Source organism: Rhincodon typus, chromosome 16 (genome assembly GCF_021869965.1).
Source record: "Rhincodon typus isolate 14 chromosome 16, sRhiTyp1.1, whole genome shotgun sequence".
Taxonomy (NCBI): domain Eukaryota; kingdom Metazoa; phylum Chordata; class Chondrichthyes; order Orectolobiformes; family Rhincodontidae; genus Rhincodon; species Rhincodon typus.
Genome location: NC_063347.1, coordinates 1,411,017 through 1,418,934, shown reverse-complemented (window position 1 = coordinate 1,418,934; position 7,918 = coordinate 1,411,017). Strand labels below are relative to the sequence as shown.

The following is a 7,918-nucleotide window of genomic DNA, read 5'->3' as shown; positions in this document are numbered from 1 at the left end:
GTGACGGGAAATACCTCACCGGCGCCAGGCCGCGGTCGCGTCACGTGCCTGGCCGCGCCCCCGCGCTCGGTCACATCCCGGGGACGCGCACGCTCAGCCGTTCCTCGCTCCAGGTCACGTGACGCGACCGCGGCCTGGCGCCGGTGAGGTATTTCCCGTCACCGGAAGTTCAGGATTGTCCGCCGCTGCACCAGCCCCGAGGCCCCGGCTTCGGGGAAGTACAACAGGCCGAGGCCCCGGCTCTCGGGTATACAACGACAGGCCGTGGCCTCAGCTCCAGGGAAGAAGGAAAGGCCCAGGCCCCGGTCCCAGCTCTGGGGAAGAGGGAAAGGCACAGGTCCCGGGGGAGAACGACAGGCTGAGGCCCCTGCTGCGGAGAGAAGTTTGGAATTGAGTCCGGCCCGGATGACTCGGGAACGCCGTTAAGCCGCAGGGAGAGTAGCTGAGGGCTGGCAACAGCTCCAAGAATTGGGGAGCCCCGAGCTGGAGGTAGGTAGCTCCGAGGCCGTGGCTTCGTGGAGGGGGGTGGGGGCCTGTCCTGTCCAGGGAGAGTGGCTCCCTGGGGCCTGGCGGGGTGTCGGTTGGTCCCTGCCGGGAGTTGGCTACACTTTACTGTGCTCAGGGTCTCCAGCCCGTGTGGAACCTGTAGTTCAGTGTCCATCCCCCTCAGCAGCACGGCCGGTGACCTGTTGAATTCATTACTGCTTGAGTGCCTGTACTGTGTTTACCGGGTGTCGCTGCCAGCTTGTTTGCATCAGCTGGTTTGCTGCTGCCTGATGGGGACCTGTTGGCACATTCACACGTCCGTAGAAACTACATGGATTCAGTCATCTTGTCCTCAAGACTTACTTATAAATACTACTCCTGGAAATTGGTTGTTTTCTAGGTATCTCGCCACATCTGCATTTGGTTGGAACATGATAGCCCTATACTCTCCATATTTCTTTCTTGAATGTATTCCACTTTTCCGTGACATTTACCTGAAAGTATCTACTCCTAGTTCACTCTCGACCAAATCAAATTTGATCTTATTAAAATCCACCTACCCCTAGTTGTGAACTTAGATTTCAGGCTCATCTTAATCCTTTTTCATAACAATCTTGAATCTAACAAAGTTATGATCGCTGTTTGCAAAATGCTTCCCCCATTGATACTTCAACAGCTCTGTTATGTAACATGTAAGTCCAGCACCAACCCTTCCCTTGTAGAGCCTTCTATGCACTGGCCTAAAAAGCTGTCCTGAATGTTGTTTAAGAATTCCAATCCCTCCAAAACAACTATCTCATTTAATGTTTGTGAAGTTGAAATCCCCAACTATCACTGTCCTATTACTTTTACACTTCTCTGAAATTTGCCAATATATGAAGCACTGAGGATCAGAGAGACTTAGTCTCTTTAAGGTATGAGGACATGTGGGTAGAATCGTTGAAAAGACATGATATACTTTATTAGTCAAAGCGTAAAATTTAAGAGCAGGGAGTTTGTGCTGTAACTGCATAAAACATTGCTTAGGCCACAGTAGAGTATGGTATGCAGTTCTGAAATCCAGATCACGGGACGGATGTGATAGCACTAGAGAGGGTGCAGAGGAGATTTCCCTGTACCAAGATGTTGCCTGGACTAAAGAGTGTTACTTGTGAAGAGTGATTGGACAAACTGGGATTGTTTTTCTTAGAGCAAAGAATATTGACAGGGGACATGATTGAGATGTATAAAATTATCTGGGGCACAGATAAAGTAGACAGGAAGAAACTATTCACATTGCTTCCTGGTCATTGATCCCTCCATCATCGATTTAAGTAATGGGTCAGAAGGTTTAGAGGAGATATGAGGGAAAACGTTTTCACCTAGAGGGTGGTGTAAATCTGGAACTCCCTGCCTGTGAGGGTGGTAGAGGCATAAACCCTCATTACATTTTACAAACTTCTCAAATGTTCACTTGCCATGCCAAAGCATACAACGTTAAGTGCTAAGTGCTGGAAAACAGGATCAGAATAGTTAGGTGTTTTTTCTTTTTAATTTCCTAACTCAGTATTTTAAATATATCTGTTTTTCTAGATTGGTGAGAGTTTTAATCTGCCACGTCCATGTCTAATATGCTTCATTGGTGCTGTTTTATGAATAGCAGATTCTGGAGCCTGAGCCATAATTGAACTGCTGACTGAGGTGAGTTTTCCCTCAATCTCAAGAATGACTTTTGGATTTGGTTTGCTTGCGAATTCTAATTTTGTGCAGTGTGTTGGAAAATGGAGAACTTGTTTAGCAATAATGCATTCTCCTTGCTGTATGGTTCTGCTGTTGAATCATTTGTAAGTGTTTGGGGAGCAAAGTCTGTAATTCTTCCTTTTTGACTCCATTGATTGATTATATAAAAGAAGTACTTGCATTTCTTGACTGGCCTTTCACAAAGTCAGTATATGTGTGAAAGCACTTGCCAGTGGAGTTGCTATGTATGGTAGTCATTGTTGAACTGTAGGAAGCACATCGAAATTACCCTAGCAATGGTGCACTTGTAGTATACTTAGTAACTTTTTGGTTTGGATCAGTTATTGTGCCTGAGTGCAGTCTGTCATCTTATCACAGGTAGATTTGATCATCTAACTCACTCGCACATTGTCAACAAATGTATTCCATCTCATTACAGAGCTGGTGACAATGACAGTACAATCCTTCAGTAATATGAATCATGGAAACAGGTGGCAGTCTTTCAGTTTTTTGAGCATTACTTCAATTCTATTTTATAATTGTTGACTTTGAAAAATCCAATGGGACTGATTACAACATGCAGTATAATGTGGGTGCTAGAATTTTGACATGAAAATAGTTAATGCCGCAGAAAAAGATCAAGTAACATCTGGAGGATAGGAGAATCTGGCTACCTAAATGCGTCCTTTCTCCACAGTTGCTACTTGATTGAATGAGTGACTCCAACATTCTTTGTTTATCATGAAGCTGGTTACTTCCTCAAACAACCTGAAAATTGATTTCATAACTAACATTATTTTAGTCATACTCTTCGTGCTGCCTACCTATTTTTGATCCCCCACTGATTTCTGTTTCTCAGACAACCTTGTCAACTAGCAATTAAACACTGAGTTCTGTTGCTATATTTGTTGCTCATACAGGTGTCAGAGTCATACAGATAAACCAAACAGGTGCTTGGGACCACCATATGTATGCTGGCCAATGAACACCAAACTATACTAATCTCATTTACCTGCACCTAGTCCATAGCCTACTATACCCTGGCATTTTAAGTGCTTGTTCAGATGCTTCTTAAATGTTGCAAGAGTACCTGTTTCCACCACCCCCTTGCATAGCGCATTCGATATTTCTACCACCCTCGGGATGAAAAAAAGTTTCCTCAGATCTTCTCTAAAACATCATGTGAAAGTGCTGGTGTTGGACTAGGGTCAGAAATCACCAAACTTTTGATCACTTGTTCTAATAAATCTTATGTGGTTGGGAGTCAGACTTTGTGGACTGACAGTCCTATGCAGCACCATAGAGCAGCTCATTGTGTTAAAGGTGCTATAAAAATGCATACTGTTGATACTGCTGCATGACATACATACTTTCAATCTGTGTGCCATCCTTTACAACTTATTTTAATCACCTTAACTGACAGCATTGTGCAATGCATTCTAGAACTGCCCACACTGTTCCAATGCATTATTCAGGTGTTGCAATGATGCTGGTGTTATGCCTTCAAACAATAACCAGGTGGTCCGAAATGTCAGCCCAGCTGTAGGAAAGTAGATAGAGCAACTCCAAGCACGGGTATGGTGCAAGGTTCGCTTCACTGGTATGCAAGGCACACTTTAAAATGTAAACCTAAAACACATCACATGCATGATAGGTGTGTAACCTTTTAGCAAGGAGTGAAAAAGAGAATTCACAAAATTGATCTGGAACAAGTTGTTAACTGTGGTGAAGGGTTCAATTAATAAGGCAAAACTTTCACCAAAGCAGCTGTGATATAAGTTATTAGGCAGGGGTATTGGAGCAGAATCATAAGTAACTACGATAACAAACTGCTTGCATTTCTGGTTGCTGAAGGGATTAGCAGAAAGATGGTAACGAAGTTGATCTACATAAATGAAAGTGTGCTTGCAGCTAAATTGTCTTTTGATGTTCTAACAAATTCCTATGTGATTCTGTCTTCCGTTCGTTTCTGATCTGCAAAAATGTTGACATGTTTGGACCGGCCACGGTACAGTAGCCACTTGTCTTTTTTTTCACTATTTGATTTTCATGCTGTCTATTTGGGTCCAGCCTACTTTGCAGATTAAAAGAACTGTTAAATTTAGAATTGCTAATAACTTGGTCTGAGCTTGCAGTACAATATGACGTTAGGGGGCAGTTGAGAGTCTACCACATTGCTGTGGGTCTGGAGTCACATATAGGCCAAACCAGGTAGGGATGGCGGATTTCCTCCATTAGTGAACCAGATGGGTTTTTCTGACAATCAACAATAGTCATCAGTAGATTCTTAATTGTAGATAATTTTATTTAATTCAAATTCTGAGCCCAGATCCCCAGAACATTAGTTGAGTTCTGGATTAATAGGTGATAATACCACTAGGCTATCACCTCCCAATATCTTTTAAATCCAATTGCACTTCAGCTGAAGTTGATCTCTTCCTCCATTCATCTTGCAGTGTGCTACCTTTTTGATTCTTAGTATTTCTATCCATTTAAGTATAATCAAGACTGGCAATATCTTTATGGCTTTAAGGAATTAAACGATGTAAAGACGGAAAATTGGACTTGTGATGGAAGAGCAGCCATGATCTCACTGAATAGTCAAATGAACTGGAGGGGCCTCGTAGCAGGCACTGTATCATCCATTTTCCTGTGTTCTGAATGGTCTGCTGTGGCATGAACCTTGGTCCTTTGGTTAGGGCTTTTGGAAATAAGTTAAAAGTTTGGGTTACAAACTAAACTTCAGGAGCAAAGATTAAACAAGTTACAGACGTCATCTGTCTGCTTTCCAACTGTCTTCAGTTTCATTGCTTTATAATGTGAGTTGGAGTGAAAATTATTTATATACCAAATCAGTTTTAAATATTGTTGTCATGACTTTTGAGGATGAGAGATTTGGAGCAACTTGTGTTCTTGGTTAGGTGGTAGGCATTGAGTTTCAGATGAGGCAAAACTCAGGCACTGGGTACATGATTATTGCAGGCAGATGGAGGGGGGAAACAGGACTTCAATGGGGCTGAGTCTTAGCTTTGAAATGAGGAGAGACTGGAGGGTGGCTAATGTTGTTCTATTGTTTAAGAAGTGTAATAAATACAAGCCAGGGAACTACAGGCCAGTGAGCCTGACATCAATGGTAGGCAAGTTATTGGAGAGGATACTGCGGGACAGGATAAACCAGCATTTGGATAGTCAGCATGGATATGTGCACAGAAAGTCATGTCTGACAAATCTTTTAGAGTTTTTTGAAGAGGTAATCAAAAGGATCGATAGGGTAGGGCAGTGGATGTTGTCTGTATGGACTTTAGTCAGGCCTTTGACAAGGTCCTGCACGGCAGGCTAGTCATGAAAGTTAGGTCGCATGGGATCCAGCGAGAGCTAGCTCATTGGCTTCAAAATTGGCTCGGTGGTAGGAAGCAGAGAGTTGATGGTTGAAGGTTGTTTCTTGGACAGGAGGCCTGTAACTAGTGGTGTGCCACAGGGAACCTTTGTTATTTGTTATTGACATAAATGATCTGGATCTGAATGTACAAGGCATGATTAGTAAGTTTGCGGATGATACAAAATTAGGAAGTATCGTTGATAGCAAGAAAGGTTATCAGAATTACAGAGGGATCTTGATCAGATGGGGAAGTGGGCTGAGGATTGGCAAATGCAATTCAATACTGATAAGTGTAAGGTGTTGCACTTTTTAGAAAGTCAAATCAAGGTAGGTCTTATACAGCAAATGGTAAGGTCCTGAGGAGTATTGTGGAACAGAGGGACCTAAGAGTACAAGTACATAGTTTATTGAAAGCAGTGTCACAGGTAGACAGGATGGTGAAGAAGGCATTGAGCATGCTGGCCTTCATCGGTCAAGGTGTTGAGTATAGGAGTTGGGATGTTATGTTACAGTTGTAAAAGGTGTTGGTGAGGCTGCACTTGGAATATTGTGTACAGTTTTGGTCATCCTGTTATAGGAAAGTGTGCAAATAAGATTTACGAGGATGTTGCCAGGACTAGTAGACCTGAGTTATAGGGACAAGTTGGCCAGGATAGGACTTTATTCTTTGGAACGTAGGAGAATGCGGATTGTCCTTATTGAGATGTATAAAATCATGAAGGGCATAGATAGTATGAATGCATATAGTCTTTTTCCCAGGAATGGGGAATTGAAAACTAGGGGGCATAGGTTTATGGTGAGAGGGGCAAGATTTAAGGAGGACCTGAGGGGCAACTTTACGCAGAGAGTTGTGTGTGTGTGGAATGTGCTGCTAGAGAAAGTGGTTGAGGCAGGTACAATAACAACATTTAAAAAACATTTCAATAGGTACATGGATGGGAAGGGTTCAGAGGGATAAGGACTAAATGCGGCCAATTGGAACTAGCTGAGTGATCAACATGGACCAATTTGGGCCATAGGGCCTACTTCCATGCTGTATTGTTCTGAATGTAATTGGCAGAATGGTAATAATGTCACTGGGCCAGCAATTCAGAGCCTTAAAGGGTTTGGTTTCAAATCTTACCATGGTGCCTGCTGTAATCTAGAATTGAAAGGAAACTGAGCTTCATTTACATCATTAATTAGCCTGTCATAAATTGTCAGAACCCTTCTGGTTCATAATGCCCTTTAGGGAGGGAAATCAGTTGTCCTTGCCCAGCCTGACCTGCATGTTACTCCAGACCCACAGCAGTTTGGTTGCCTAGGAAGCCAAGCAGTCCAAGGGCACTGTTGGAGTGATCTCCTGTATCCAATTGATAGCTCAAATTTAGTTCCCATTTCAGTTTCTTTCTTCAAGGGCTGTGGGACATCCCATACAAGAGAGGAAATGAAACGGGATCCAAATTTGAGTTGTAACCTTCTGTGCTAGTTAACTTCAGCAGTACCCTTCATTCTAAAATTGGATCTGGTGATCTTTAGCTGATTAGTCTGAAATATGTGGCTGTAAATTTGGGGATTTGGGTTGAGTGTGAATTAGGGCTTAATGCTGGATTAAGATCCTGATATGAAATTGGACAGTAGCTGGGCACAGTTTCCTACGTGCAGAGTCCAGAGGGAGGCAGTGACATAGTGGTAATGTTGCTGGACTTGTCCTCTAAATATGATTCTAGATTACATGAGTTTGAATCCCACCGTAAGTGTTGAAATTTGAATTCAATAAAACAAAACAGGAATTAAAAGCATAATAGTGACCATGCAGCCACTGTCAGTCTGGTTCAGTAATGCCCCTTATGGAAGGAAATCTGCCATCCTTACTTGGTTTGGCCTATATGTGACTCCAGATCCACAGAAATTTGAGTCTTAACTTCAGTCTGAAATGGCATGGCAAGCCACTCGTTTTGAGGACAACTTTGGGCAACAATTTCAGCCCTTGCTAGCAACACCCACATCCCATTACAAAACTTAAATAAAACTCCCTCCAATTAGTTCTTCCAAAATATTTCTGAGCACTGTTGCAGATGAACCTAATGAGAAGAACATGGGTAGCCTTTCGGGAATTGTTTCCCTGTGCAAGACATGGCAGTATCTGTGGAAATTTTGGATAACTTGTAATGGGCAGCAAATGTTGATTTTAACAGTGTTCCTATCCCATGGATAAAAGAGTTACACAATCCTACTTTAAAAATCTATTTAGGCCAAGCAGCACCGTGTTGCTGCTTGGCCTGCTGTGTTCATCCAGCTCTACACCGTGTTATCTCAGATTCTCCAGCATCGGCAGTTCCTACTATCTCTTAA

General features: G+C 42.8%; 1 protein-coding gene across 1 annotated transcript in view; it reads left to right on the top strand.

Moving 5' to 3' along the window:
• Positions 1-118: 118 nt before the first annotated feature.
• LOC109915111 (ubiquitin carboxyl-terminal hydrolase 19) overlaps positions 119-7,918 on the top strand; it is an 89,391-nt gene continuing 81,591 nt past the window's right edge. The window contains exons 1-2 of the mRNA XM_048606655.1: positions 119-489; positions 2,059-2,166. The gene's annotated coding sequence lies outside the window, so the exon portion shown is untranslated. The remainder of the gene's footprint in view (positions 490-2,058; positions 2,167-7,918) is intronic.